The sequence below is a fragment of the Ptychodera flava genome, chromosome 1 (genome assembly GCF_041260155.1).
Source record: "Ptychodera flava strain L36383 chromosome 1, AS_Pfla_20210202, whole genome shotgun sequence".
Lineage (NCBI taxonomy): Eukaryota > Metazoa > Hemichordata > Enteropneusta > Ptychoderidae > Ptychodera > Ptychodera flava.
Window position 1 is genome coordinate 41,481,714 of NC_091928.1, and position 16,255 is coordinate 41,497,968.

Below are 16,255 nucleotides of genomic sequence, written 5' to 3' on the forward strand. Positions count from 1 at the left end.
CGCGTGGGTTCAGTCCAGGTATTTGCAACGCCAGTCACCTAGGCGACGGTAATCCGCACCACTTATCACCATCGGGAAGGTACTCCTCCCCTTTACCACTGGCGATCCCACCCTCAAGGCACTGCGTCATTCGACCAAGCATTGCTATTGTAATTTCCTGCATAAAATTAACAGCGAGGTCAACCGGTCAAACTCTCTCGGGAATTTCTGGCATGACTTTAAGGTAAAGGGCGACGAATTCGGACGCGCACACGCTTTAGAACGTTTCTGCGCAGATTTAACTCCAGCCTGCCGCAAATGGGTTACTTTGTAGCGCATGTATTTAACATCACCTGTCATTGTTGAAATTGCGCTTTTACCTAATTTTTTGACCCAGTCTCTAGAAAGACATGTGACCTATAACCTTGTCATATTTTGACCCCCTAGGAAGCTGGTTTTTATTCAATATGAGCGAAAAATTAACATTTCTCTCCCATTTATATGGCGCAAATTACCCATTCACCTGGAGATATTGTAAAAAGTAGTGTGGTGACACCCTTTTATTAAAAGTGTAAACTAAATGGTATTATGTCAGGAGTTTATTCGCCAAGTTTGGTCAAAATGACACCATTCAAAGCGACAGGAAGAAAGTTCGAAAATTATGTAGTGATATAATTTTGATATCGTCATTTTGTAATCGATACTTATGTTACAATTTCTTCACAAACATCATGAAAACTATACATTTGATAGATATGGATCTTAAGTCTTGGTATTTATTAAAATTAACTCATTTGCTAGGCGTTTAATAATTGCTTTCTTTATTTTAAGTGAATTATATCATTTTTATTTATTTCTAACGACGCCATTTTAACGTCTGTTTCCATGGAAACGAGCGTGGTGACCCCCATTTTTTATTTCATTTTTGCACTCGCACAACTTCCAAGAATATCTTTGCAAAGTTTCAAGAAAATGACACCACAACCTAATTTTGACGTAATTCGTAGTACTTCACCTTAAATTAAAACTTTCTATCAAGACCAAAGGTTAATTTACAGTGATTGATGCTAATGGCAACGCCAGGAGCATGCAAAAGTGATGGGAAATATGAATTGGAACAAGAATATCAGTGCAATGACCCTTTGTGTGAAATCTATGTTTGAAATTTGAGGATGAGGGCTTCAACAGTATGGATATTTGTTTTCGTATTTGTATTTTACCTGATTTGCATATTTTGGAATATATAATTAGTTTGTTTTGAAAACCGACCCCCTCATACGTTTTGATGACTTTAGGTGACGTCAAACATAATCCCAAATTTGTGCAGCCTAATATGGAAATGCGATGTTTCAGAATACAGCTATTTTTGTAAACAAATGTGAAACCCCGTGTCACTGGTTGGGGCATGATCGGAGACTTTATTTCTTTAAATGACACGTAACCCCAATTTTAGTTGTAAAAATACAGGCTTGATGTTTCTACATAATTTTATATGGTATGGGTTCATCAAAACAGGTCCAATTAATTAGTAAAACGCTAGCTATTTTAAAACACGTGGATTTTTCCCACCATCTGAGATACCCAGGGTCGATGCCTGAGGGCGCTGTGCAACAGCAAGTCACGGACGTCAAAATCGGTCGCAAGCGTTCCGGCTGACGTCAGAGACAGTCGCTACGTCTGACGTGAACAAAGCCATGGTCGCACCTCGTTCGTTGTAGTTACATAGACCATACATGTACAGGAAGGAGACACTACATAAGATTTTGTGCAGTTTATTGATTGCCCTTTTCATAGATCACTGTTCGAACACCTGTGGCTGGTACCAGTCTACCCATGTAGGTTTAACCTGAGGCTGAACACATTTTCAGAGTGAACGTTCGAGTGACTTTCACTGGAGGTTACCTCCATGCTTTAAGTGACCTTGGGAAATCCACAGGTTAGTAACTAGGCTATATGACAACACTTGCGCTGCAAGCAATCTGCTCGGGAACAAGAGTACGGTGAAGTTCGGTGACATGGAATCAACAACCAGATCTGGTTTTACCATCCGACCCAAACACGTCAACACTCAGGCAAAACCTCTCCAGTCTATACATGTTATTGTGTAGTACCTTGGCCAACGCTTTGTCAAAGGTTACATGGCGCTGGCGCTGAAGCTTATCCTTGCATACATTTGCTCAAGCTTAGGGGAAACTGACCTTTATAAAAGCTTAAACTTCCTAATGTTGTTCTAAGCTTGTGCAGTAAACTTGGGCCGAACTTTACGAATAAGATTTTAATTATCCTCGTTTCTACAAGCTTCGGGGTCCCCCATAACAATAATAATTAATATAATTAAGATAATATAAGTATTATACAGAAATAATAACGCGAATAACATTATAGGTTCAATTTCCTTGAAAATTTCACTATATCGGAGTTTTAGGTCGAAAAGACCAAATATGATATCGATTTCACTGCCCCATGTTTCCATGATAACCGTTTTAGGGTTGTAAATTTAAGTTTTTCTAATATCCAATGAAAAGTTACTTTGATTGATATGAAATTATCTAGTGGGGGAGTTCGGGTCAGAGAACACAAAAAGCAGAATTATTTTAATGTTTCGAGTTGCCATTGTAACTATTTTGGGATTGAAAATGTTACTTTTGCCCTAATTCCTATTAAAGAACTACTGATTTATGTAAAAAAACTGATCGTAAGGGTTCTTCTGGTGAGCACATCAAAAAATATCACACTCACTTCAAATGTGAGATGTTTCCATGGCAACCATTCGGGAGTAAAAATTACCATTTTTTTTTCAAAGATTCCACCTAAAATCCAGTAATCAACAGAATGCCTTATATCAAAGGGAGATTTTGGGTTAGAAAGACCAAATATCCAGTGTAAAAATCCAGTAATCAACTAATGTCATAAGTTTCTGTTATTTTATTGCTGTGGATTACCACATTTATTGCCAGCAAAAAGAATCTGCTATTTTCATGAGATACTGTGTCATTGAAATGAAAAAAAACCTCTGTTGAAGCTTCTAATTTCCTTAGGGACTGGTCAGTATCTTCAGCCGGGGGAGGGGGCGGTGGACTATTTTTTGCTGCCATCAAAAGTGGCTGACCCCCTATTCCGAATTTTAAAACAGGATGACCCCCTTGCGCGCGACATTGGTAAAACAAAGTTGGAATATGAATTATATTACATATATTATATTTTATGTATATTATATTTTAAACAGTCATTCTGTGTTTCAATGAAATTGTTGACATGTCAGTTGTAAGATAGGAATTTCAAAGTGTCAATTTTAAAGTTTGAATACAGTATTTTACATGAGCTGTGAATGTATTCCACACATACTTAATCAGATGCCCTGAACTGTTGTACAGAAATGGATATCAATCATTAATACCAAAGAGGAAAAAGAAGTAAATCAAAAACTTTGATGGGTGTTAAGACTTGCTAGCCATCCAATTATCTCCTGAGAAGCCATAGAGAGTTATTTAAGCCAAATCTGATGTATGCAGTGTCTTAGAGGACCTTTGCTTTTAACATTGAAACTATAAAAGCACAGCTAATAATGACGAAAACTTTCTTTTTTAACTGTTATTGTAGTCATAAAAAATATCTATTTACAGAAACCTGTGACACAAAGGAAAATAGTTGCATCAACGAAAACGAAAAATTCTTGTCATTTTTCTTTTTCTAAAATATGTCACTGTATCAAATATATATTGTGATATATTTATGCATGTTGCTTTATATATATATATATGTCTTATATATTTAAGTCATGAGCTGGAAGGGCGTGCTGAAAAATGTCTGATATATTAATTAAGTAATGCGCTCAAAGAGCCCAATGAAAAAATATTGAACATACAGATATGATATATCTCTGATACATGTATGTCTGATATATATAAGTTGGGTGTGCTGAAAATTATGCCTGATTATTAAAGTTTCACGCCCAAAGGACGTGTCGAAAAAATGCAACTGAATGATGATATTTGTGGCTGAAGCGTTGCATTTTACGCAATTATGAGGCCGTGTCAAAATCCAAAAACACACTAACCCCTATTGGGCATTTCAAAAACATGGTGACCCCCCACGAATCTACCGGCTCCCTGCCCCCTAGGCGGAAGAAACTGACCAGTCCCTTAATTGTCATGCGTGCAATGTCTTATAACCACTGTGCTATATAAGCCCACATTTCAACCAGTCAAAAAACAGAAATGGTTTTCACTGTGTAGCCTGAATCATTTTTGAGAATATGCAAACTCACAATAACTGCACAGTATATCCCCTGAGCTAACTCGGCACAGCACATTTCATCTTTCCGGCTATGTGTGACTGGAAGCCATGCCAAGGAAGCCATGCAGACGATAACATATGAATGAAATCAAACCCGATATCTTTCACAGCTTCGTACACTTTTGTAACATTTGAATAAAAGATCGAGGTTTATTCCCGGGGGTTTATTATAACTTGAACTATGGGAATTTTCCGAAAAAACTGGAATCCTAAGCTCAATGTGTGAATGCCACTAGCAACACCTCCAGCGTCACCGTAAACACCAAAAGCCGCCATGGCAGATGACTTCCAAGGATGACGCACAGGAACTGACGACATTGGTTGCTAAGTAACAGTCTTTCAGTGGGGTCACGTCACTGCAGAGAAGGTTCTCGATCGAGAGTTGCGTCACCATTTCCACATTAACGCACCGTGATAAGCGCATCGTGCACGTGTATCACGGTCGGCGCGGCCGGCCGAGGGATGGGTCTTGAGGATTTATACCATTATTCTGATCAATGTAAAAAATTTAGGGATGTTCGCTGTGTTTCCGACCCTTGGTTAGGGATTTTCAAATGAAAAGTCGACCAATAATTTGGGATTTTCCGCGAAAAAGTGACCCATTCGGGTGGCACATATACCCGTTCACCTTTCTATGGGAGTACCCTCCCCCGGGAACTCAATCAGCCTCGGCTGAACACATAGAAAAGGCACGTACCAGCGTCCATTCGACGGTTAGGTCACGTGACACGGCAACGGAGCTGAAATGTCTACACGTACACATGCTGACATTCATGTTCCAACATGTTCCCCTCTGGTCTATCACACAGCTCAGCTTGTGAGAACAATAGCCAGCAGGCGGATTGACACAATATGTACCATCAGTCGCTTAGCCCCAAGTGGAACTAAAGCAAAAAGTGTAGATCACACTTTCGACACCGTCATAAGCATGGTCATTATCGATATGCTAGGTCGTCGTCCTCGTCATCAGATCCTTGCCCAAAGTGAGGTAGACGTAGACGCTGTTGCTACACTCATGGCAGCTACAGCAATACATACCCTGCTCAGAGAGCTTGTACTAGTCTTGTCAGAAGGTAGGGTTCCCATGCAGCCCATGGATCTATATTTTTAACTTACATTTTTGTAATCCTTAGGGTCTAAAGTTAATGAATTTTGATGTTCCCAAAATAACGTATTGTCCCATGGGGTTAATTTTGTGCCATCTTGGCCGCAATCTTGGATTTCAACAATGGGGTAGGGGTCACATATTTACCGCTTGACGGAAACAGAAACAATACAATACTATAAACGTTATGTTTTTAAAAGCCCAGATTACGGCCTTTCAACTTATATATAGCGTAATGGGGATAAATTAATAGTCGAACGTCGATTAGACTTTATATCGGCCATTGACCGTAAATCATAAAATTTGCTAAATTTCAAACCCAATAATTAAGTTCCCGTTCCTCCAAACAATTTTTCATAAGGTATTTACACATTTTTTTGGAAAAACTTAGTGCAATTAACAAGAAAAACAACATTAAAAGTATGTGTCTTGAGATTTAGTGGGTGCATGAGCTTGTTTTCTTAATACGTGGTATGCCACATATCCGTGTGTAATATAAGGGGTAGGGGTAATGTTTCCCTTTCTGTTTCGAATCATGAATGATGAAACCATAAAAATGTTACATTTTTTGAAAGTGCTAAATCAGGCCTTTCTAAACATACATATAGTTTTATTGGGAGAAGTCACATATTTCAAAGTTACAAAGCTTAAACCTTTCAGTTTGTGTCGATTTTAAGTGATTATTTAAAAACAAAATTGTAATATATGGGGTAGGGGTAATGTTTCCCTTTCTGCCTCGAACCATGAATTATGAAACCATATAAATGTTATATTGATTGAAAGCTCTGTAAAGGGCCTTTCTAAACATGTATAGTTTTATGGGAAAAGTCGCATATTTTAAAGTTACAAAGCTTAAGCCTTTCAGTTTGTGTCAATTATAAGTGATTTTTAAAACAAAATTATAATATAAGGGGTAGGGGTAATGTTTCCCTTTCTGCCTCGAATCATGAATCATGAAACCATATAAATGTTATTTTGTTTGAAAGATCGGAAAAGGGCCTTTCTGAACATGTATAGTTTTATTGGGAAAAATCGTCTATTTGAAAGTTACAAAACTTAAACCTTTAAGTTTGTGTCAATTTTAAGTGATTTTTTAAACAATATGCACAAAACAGTTAGTCCGTTGGCCAGGTATCGAAATTATCCCCTCTAAGGCATTTTACCCACTATGATTTTCTGTTAGCTAGTATTCCCAGCTGTCATAATCTGCTTATTTGCCATTTAACTGATGGTGGGTAAGAGTGTAACGACTTGTTTGTAGGGGCTGTCACGCCCTCACTTGTGAAATAGGATGGGTAAGGGGTAACATATTTACCGCTAGTCGGAAACAAAAACAACAAAGTACCATAAACAATACATTCTTAGAAAGCCCAGATAATGCCCTTACCATTGATATATAACTTTATGAACCCCATGGGACAATATTTGATTTTGGGAACATCAAAATTCATTAACTATAGACCCTGAGGATTACAAAAATGTAGATTAAAAATATATCAATGGGGTGCATGGGAACCCTACCTTCCGACTAGACTATACCTGTCCGAACAGGGCACTTTTTAGCTCGCTGGAAATGTCCCTGACGTCCACAGTGAAAACATCTTTTTGTCTTTTTACCCATTTTTCCCTTAGGATTAGCCTGTCGACTTAATAATAATACTTAATAATAATTGGTTGACCACTTGTTTCTTGTCGCCCTCCATTTTCTTAACTTGCGAATCGACAATGTCCATCGCTACCACCAGATTTGACTGCCAATCTGACGAAAAGTCCCGGCCCGACGGGCCAGGCATTCGTCATGCATGTTGAAAACATATTCAGGCTCGTTCAACCAAAGCGAGAAAGATTGCTTAAATATTTACGAAATTAAATGAAATATGAGATTTTATTTACCATAGCTAGTACCTAATGCGTTTATAAGGAAACGTAGCAATTTTAAGCTGTACGGGAATAAGAAATCTTGAACGTAATTGTACATAATAAATATTCTATCAAACGAGGCTGTTATGGGTCACCCACGCCATGGAGCTACCAAAGACCGGTACTCCACTTCGGGCATGCACGTTTCTGGCTAGACTGTGAAATAGATGTCAGACTAGGGTGGTTATAAATGCACGTGTGTTCAAGAAATTTTATTTTGGAATTTCACCGAAATGTTAATTCGGTATACATTTAGTCTATAAGGAAACTATGGAAGAATTTTTACGATATAAAACTAGCTAAATCTGTTTATTCATAGATGATTAATTATTGATATCAATGTACTTATTAGACTAGGATGGTTACAAGTGCATGTGTGTGCAAGATATTTGATTTTGGAATTTCACTGAAAATCTTGATTCACTATGCATAGTACTCCTTGAGGACACTAAGAATATTTTCTTTACAATGCAAACCTAGCTAAATCAAAAATAGTTTATCTCTCGAATCGTTATTGACAGGTTAAGTTGAAACTTTTAGTCATTAGTTTTGAACAACACGAGTGCAAAATAGAGGGGTTGGGTAAGTAGAAGACATGATAATAACCTTTATCTTTCGCCTCAAGTTGGCTGCTGGATCATTAATAAAATATAACCTAAACTTGCGCCCGAACGACCCTCGAAAACTGAAAAGTCAGGAAATGAAAGTTCCAGAAGGTATTTCGAAAGGACTTTGATATTCAATAAATTTCAAGCCCTCCTTGCAATGTCAATTTTTTACAACCCCCCCCCTGGCATATTGTAATTTTTTCAAGTCCCCCTCCAGAGATGTTCGTGAGTGTAGCCGCCTAAAAAGTAAAAAATAAGTAAAAGTTGTTGAATGTTTGCCATTGATTTGATTTGCATAATTATTATGAAGCAATTGCCTACCATATCTTTATAAACAAATAAACACATAGCCTGACAATACTATAATTTTTAAATTAGTGGAATAATAAGTTGGAAAAGATTGCACTGAATTTCTTTCCGTTAATCGCCCATTCGATTGAATTCCTTGGAAGTAATAAAAGAAATCCGACAATTCATCAGTCATCTGATACTGATACTTCGTCTGCAATGGAGCATGTGTGCATCCATTGCAGTGGGCAGCTTTGCCTTAAAACAGATGTTTTCAAAAATAGCCACTGGATACTGCTAATGAGGTTTTAGAATGTGTGTATGACTTTAAAGCATCATAAGGCAAGATACAGAATTTGTGTATGAGTTATGCATGTATTTTATCTAAGCTGAAGAACTCTAGGGACCCCAAAACCCTTTCTTGAGAACGAGGCTAAGGAAAGCTATATAGACAAAATATTTCACCGATACGATCACCAGCATAATAACCTATCAGTCTTCAAAGCGAAGAAGAACAGTCAACAGTTCAAAAGGCTTTGCCATTCAGAGCTAAGGTAAGTAAGAACAATTCAACTTGCATGGAATATAATGAGCTAAGGAATATTTCTATTGGATTTCAATGTTGATTTAGAAATTGTTGTTCTTTTTCTGATTTTAAGCACAAATCTTTAATAAATGAAGAATAACCTGTTGGTGATTTTTAGTAGTGAATGTCCGCCTGTGATGTTTCCCACTGCGCCTGTGATATGTTGCCACCAATGGGAAAGAGCAGGAACAGTATACTCTGCAGAGGCCATGGGATGGGGGGGGGGGGGCAGTAACAATAAGTCAGAAGTTGTCAGTCCGAAGCATTGGTGCCATGGCGATCTGACCATTTGCAATGTACAGATGTATAATAGGAATAGTCGACTGCTGAGTTATCCATGCCCCTGGGTTGGTTGACCCCAAAAGGGCGCCAGAAGAATGCAGGGCCGGGAGATTTTGGAAGGTCTGTGCTGCGGTGTTGGCTGGTAAATCACCTTAAGGCCATCGTCTGGGCTAATGTCGGTCAAAATGCTCAAAAAATCAAATTTTATTTTTTTCCTTCATTGTCACCCTCGACATGTATACTTTCAAATAAACTATATCATTCTTCAAAAAATATTAACTAAAATCGAGAAAAATCGCGTTTTTTTCCCACTGATTCCTGGTCAATTTTATTAAGTCTAATTAGATATTCAAAACAGGTAAATCGCTATTTTGGTTGCCTAAAAACTTTGTTGAGTTATGGCATCATGTATGAAGTAGTGACCATTTGCTTGCTTATTGAAGCAGATTTTTCAGAGGTAAAAATATGGCGTTGTGGAAATTGTGAGTTTGAGACTAATTGCAGTCTAAAAAAGCCAGATCAGTGAGTAATCGGGAAGAAATTTGCAACAAATGATTCTGTTTTATATTTTGTGTGGATATTACTGTAAGGCATATGAAGATTTTCATTCAGGTATAGCAATTAAACCAGAAACAAACCATATTAGACGTTATGGTGTCCATATACATAACAAGTAAAGAATCTCACATGAATTTCATTATCATGCTGATTATAAAATCAATGTTTTTTTGATAATTAACAGTTCATTTTTCACTTAGAAAGCAATTACAACCAGGCTTTTGTAAATAGAATTCTAACTGACAATTTAAACTTGTCGAATACCCTATTTTGAGGTCGTAAACTTTGCATGAAGTATGAGTATCACCTTTATGTTGTAAACATTTCAATCCAATACTCCTAACAATTGTGTTTTGTACTGCATTCGTTTCTTGTGGCAGTAATAACTCTTGAAAGAATGGTTGGAATGCAATGAAAATCAGCCAACATATGTGAAATTAAATACTTTACAAAATAAACCTCAAAAAACAATGTCATCCAATCATGTCATAGTAGAAACTTGACGGAAAGTTGTGAAATTTATTAATTTTTCAATCTTACCGAGATGACTATGATTTAATTTATATTGACATCTTATACAGTCATAGATTTAGGTTCATATTGTAATACATATACATCTGAATGCTACAGAAAAAATTCGGTTGTTGTATGACTTTTCGTTCAATAGATATCTTTGCCACAAATTTCCTCATATTTTTAACCCTGAAATTGTCGCCATGCCAACCGAATATCCGGTTTTCCCCCTGCACTGCATTGTTACCATCTACTGCAACAAAAAGATGACAAAATCTGAAAACAAGGTACTACACGGTTAGTGTTTTAAAATAGCCCAGACAATGGCCTTAAGATTTTGACTCAACTGAGTGGAATTTGGACATTTGTCAAGTTATCGTGATTGCTATCGAGACGACGAGAGTAAGGTGTCCACACCATCTAGTCATTGATCAAATAGATAAATAATAATCATTCAATTAACTAACTTCTCCATCAATCGTTTAATATACTACGTAACTTAAACTAATTCATTTTTATTTATTTACCTATTTATTTATAGTCTTGCAAGAGTCAAACATACCGGTACAATAAGATTAGGAGGATAAGTTATTTATACCAACTCTTGAACTACAACGTTGAAGGTTGTCCGGTAACAGGCTGATGATGATCCGCTTTTTTTATATTATCTTACTACTTATTCAGATCATCGAACATGAGAATAAAGGTGTGTATGCCAGTTTTTAATTGTCAAATCCTTTGTGTTATCATAGAACAACCTGTACTTAAAAACTATCTACTGTTGATTGACCAATCAGAGTGCTCAATTCAGGGTGTTTTATTTACTCGTAAAGCCTTGGTCACCAAATTCCAGAAACGAATGACAGCGCCGTAGTAAAGTACTGTCCAATCAAAAGTGAACATGTCATATTCTGTAGACATCTGGTACGTTTTAATATTCAAATTTGGTAACACAGCGGAAACCAGCTGCAACAAAAAATCTGCTGTGCCCTAGGGCATTTATAGGATGTTCCATTACATTGGAAGGCTATTTCACAAATAAAAGTTTTAATTCATATCCTAAACATGTTACATTCACAAAGGGGACGGTTGACGTAAACACATTGAAAACGAAAATATATCAGTTAGGGGCGATAGTTTTTAAGTCGGATAAAACCCTCGTACTCAGGCTCTTCTGGTATATAAAGTCCAACCCTACGATAAATGTCGCGGCCTGCGGCCTCGACATTTTATCGTTGGGTTGGACTTTATATACCAGAAGAGCCCTCGTACTCGGGCTTTATCCTATACTTAGTAGCTCATATTAGCTATATGTATATATGAAAGGTAGATTATATGGTAGGTCTGTCGAATCTGTCTGTCTGTCTGTCTGTACGTACGTACGTAATACGTAAGTACGTACATACACATGTATGTATGTATGTATGTATGTATGTGTGTGTGTGTGTGTGTGTGTGTGTGTGTGCGTGCGTGCGTGCGTGCGTGCGTGCGTGTATGTATGTATGTATGTATGTATGTATGTATGTATGTATGTATGTATGTATGTATGTATGTATGTATGTATGTAGGTAGGTAGGTAGCTAGGTAGCTAGGTAGGTAGGTAGGTACGTATGTATGTATGTATGTATCTATATATATATCTCTCTCTCTCTATCTATCTATCTATTTGTGTATCTATCTATGTATCTATGTATGTCCACATTAAAAACTCAAAAAGCGCAGAACCTACATCTCAGTATTTGGTGTACAGGTGAATCAAGGGGCGGAGATGTAAATGTCAGTGTCAAAAATAAGCAATAAAACTTAAGAATGGGAAAATCCTGCAAATTCCGTAAACTCTGTAACTAAAGACCAGATTTTATTGAAACTTGGCGTGCAGGTTCTTTAGGGTGACAAAATTGGATTTTTAAAATTGTGCTGAAATTTAGATAGTTGTATTTGTTGGGCAATTTTCCAAAAAATTATCTTCTCTGAAATTACTTGGCCCATTACTTTTAAACCTTGTATGTGTGGTCATAGGGTAGGCTTCTGTCAGATGTGATCAAATGTGGTGAAATTGTCAGATTTGTATTTTTGGGGCTAGTTTTCCCCTTTTTTGGTCAAAAAATCATTTACACCGGCCCCATTATTCTTGTCAAATCGCTCTGAAACTTCATAAGCACGATTCTAGGGTTAACCTTTGTCAGGTTTGTTTAAATTGAAATAAAATTTGTATTTTATAGGCAATTTCTCCAGTTTTGGTCAAAAGTTCATTTTCTCCCAGAGTTCTAGTTGGATTGCTTTGAAACTTTATATAAATGATCCTATGGTTGATCTCTGTTTGATTTGTTCAAATTGTTTTAAATTTTTACATATATGTTTTTTGGGGCAATTTTCCCTTTTTTTGATCAGAAATCAATTTTCTGAAATCGCTTGTCCGATTGCTTTGAAACTTGATATGCATGTTCCCAGGGGTAAACGTGGTTGAGTATGTCCAAAAACAATGCCAAATATCTCATTCTTGAATTCTCTCGGGACTTTCACCATTACCGCAAAAAATCTCATCGATGGAGGGAGTGATCTTATATAACGAACGACAGAGTAGTCATACCACCCTCACTTCATGATGAGGTGCTGAATGCTCTACATGCTGCCCACCAAGGCATATTGATGATGTCTGTCCACACTGAATCTTCAGTGTTCTGGCCAGGTTTGTCTGCCGACATTAATGCTACTTGGAACAACTGTGAATAATGCCATTGAATGACACAATCACAGCCCGGGGTGCCGTAAATTCTGTCAATCTCGGTTTTCTACCCTTTTCAAGCAGTTTGCGTGGACCTTTTTTGCATACAGAGGCGTACACTACCTTGTGACAGTGGACCGATACTCAAATTGGCCGATTATATCACAATCGACATGTAGTGCCACAAGCCTCATAACCACTTACGCCGCTCCTTTGTGACATACAAAAGTCCAACAGAGCTCACGACAGATGGAGGACCAGCTTTCACCTCCACTGAGACCAGATCATTCCTGCAAAGATTGGGTGTGCATCATCGCCTATCATTATATTATCATGCCCTGCCCGTCGTATTTTATTGGTCGAGCTGAACCACGTGACTGACCACAAATACACAGTAATGGTTTGTTTACATGCACGTAAATATGAATAATAAGATTAACAACTCAAAGTATCGTACTTAACACCTTAAACGTAAATCATGATTAATCAAAAAATAAAATGGAGCACTTGTAGGTCAAGTTGAGATACTGTTTTCTGAAAAATTTCCGGATTTGCCAATTTTTTACAGCGCGCATGACAGTGCGTCGGGTATTGCTCAGTTTCTGGGGCCCAGTTGTCATTCGCTCCTGAAGTTTTGACGGTTTTCTTGGGTTTGCTGATAATGGAAATAACAGACTCCGCTCTGACCATTAACGTTTATTTGTGGGCGCGGGCTAGAGGAAAGCCAAATTACGGGCTCAGCAAGCCTCGCCCGTTAATTTTTGCCTTTCCTCTCGCCCTTGTCCACAAATAAACGTCAATGGTCAACGCGTCACCCGTTATTTCTATATTAGTAGCCTTCCCCACAGCAATTGTCGAGCAGCGATTTGATTGAAGATGATGAAATGGCGTATCACAAATAACACATGTCCAAAGGGAGAACTTGACACCGATGCCGTACAGAGAGCGATACTACAATATCGAAACACGGCTGACCCTGTCACAAAGATTTCCCCGGCAATTTGCGTCTTCGGCCACCCAATACGCTACTTCATCCCAATTGTCCCTGGGAAGTACAGACCACATGAGACTTGGCAAGAAACACTCAAAAGTAAGGGAGGCTTTCTGAAAAATCTACATCCGCATGGCTGAAACCTGTGCGGAGCACATTAGATGACTTCCACCTCTTGCAGTTGGGGAATCAGTTCATGTGCAGAACCAGATAGGATGCCATCCGAAAAATTTGGACAGGATGTGCAATATTGTTGAGGTATGCCAACACGATCAATACGTGGTCAAAACTGACGGCTTAGGCCGAATCACACTTCGAAACAGAAGATTCCTGCACAAATTCAGCCTAGTGGGCAATTAACAACAATTACCCATATCAATATATGATAACCTAAAAAGCCGCGCCGTCATACCATGCCAATCATAACACTACAGATTCCAGATATCAAAAACGACACATTTACAGTGACTCACCCGGGGCCCCAATCACCTCCAGGAATTACATCGGCGAAATCACTTTGGTGTCCGACACCACCTCCTGCAGTCAGCCCAGCAGCATCTGGCATAGGTACACCATGGCGCATAATCAATCAAACACCTCCCACAATTCCTGAGACCCTGAAAGCTCCACCTGATGGGACAACCCCAGCGCTGCCAACAGGTCAACGTCGATCCTCTAGGAAAACCAGCACACCAACCTGGCACAAAGACTACTACATGGGATAGTCGAACTTTTAGTTACATAGACATTTGTGCACAAGCACACAGATTTAACTCTTTCTCAGCCATTATCATTTTATATAATAAAGTCTTGGTGAGGATAGAGAACAATGCATAGTACGTCATATACAATAGATAACCCCTGTCAATGCGCATGTGCGACCGGGCAATGCAGATATTCCCGCATTTCGACCTGTTCTGAACTTGGGTTGTTATTGTTGTTTCACGTTGACGTTTCTATAAAGTGACTGACAAAATGGAACTGTGTTTTTAACTTATTATCTTAAATATCAGAGCAGAGCCATATTGGCTGCTAGCTACCTTGTTAGTGTTTCTGGTTGTATTAAACATATTTTTCACTCTGAACAGATACGTGTGACAACTTCAGAGAAATCAGAGAGCATCCAAAAGACACTCATAGGAAGCTGGTGGACAAAAATTACAAACCCAACTATGATCAACTCCATCGTTGGCTACACAACCAATCTGTGAGTACCCGATCCAATTTGCTTTCTAAATGTAACAAAAAGAAACATTAACTAAAAACATTTAAAAGGAGTTAAACAGAAGGGGGTCAGAACTTTGTCTAATCTTGCATTTGACATTTACATAATTTGGGTTCAACTTGACCATATCCATTTTAGTTTACGCAATTGTAACATATATAATGTTTGTCAGTAAAACAAAATTCAGACTGAGAAGTATATATTGTCATGTATCATGGTTTAGTGGTATGTATCTATGGTGGGATCACTTGATAGGTACACTCTTTGGTATGCGTCTAAAATTATCTAAAGAGTGTCAACAAAGTTGTTATCATTTGTTAGATTTGTAAGAGTTTGATGTCCATTTGTTTACAAGTTGAATGTTGCCAAAAATCGCAAATGGTAATTCATATTCCATAACACATACTCAATCCGTAAAAACGTCGTATTCCATATACAGCTCGTACACCTGTCTCGCCTGCTTAGCAGATAAATCTGTCTCACACAGATTCACACGACCCCTTCGAATTACCCTCAGCCAAAACTTATTTCGGTCGGTTGCCAGTTATTTGCCTGGGCGCTCTTGCTACCTCGGGTTTCATCAAGGCATGTCTGCCAAGAACCTAACAATATAACTCGACAATACCATCGTCGTCGTCAAATAAATCGGTATTAGACACATCTCCTAGGCATCATAAATTACCTTCGGATCAACACCTTCTGTGGGCCAGTTGCCATAATAAGCCTTTGCAGGAACATCGGTCTTTGTCCACCCAAAACTGGAACGTGGGCAAATGATTGTCTTTGCGCACTGGAATCACTATCCGGTTACTACTGCTACTGTCATCTACATGTGCTACACAAGCCATATGCCCAAATTTCAGATTGATCAATGTCCGTATTTCATATTAGTCGTAAATTTCACCCCTGCAATGTTCTTCATCAAAAGATTCCATTCAATATTAAAGTTCAATCTGATCTCTGTCTTCGGAATAGCACATGCGAATGATAGAACAGCAAACAGTGTACATAATGATGAAAATAATAACGGAGAAGGGTTTGATCCAACTGCTACCACCAATTATATAATGTAGAGTGGTTAGTGAGGCTTCAGTAATTACAGGGGTTGGGCTGGGGGAATTTCGCCCACACCTGCACCGTAAAATGTGACCCTCCCTCTATCCTCCTGTCTAAAATGTG

The 16,255-nt window shown here is 38.2% G+C and overlaps 1 long non-coding RNA gene across 1 annotated transcript; it reads left to right on the forward strand.

The window, feature by feature from the left end:
* Window positions 1–1,641: 1,641 nt before the first annotated feature.
* On the forward strand, window positions 1,642–15,048 carry LOC139137804 (uncharacterized). The gene is made up of 3 exons (XR_011553447.1): window positions 1,642–1,915; window positions 10,677–10,841; window positions 14,940–15,048. It is a non-coding gene; the product is annotated as an uncharacterized lncRNA (long non-coding RNA).
* Window positions 15,049–16,255: the final 1,207 nt, after the last annotated feature.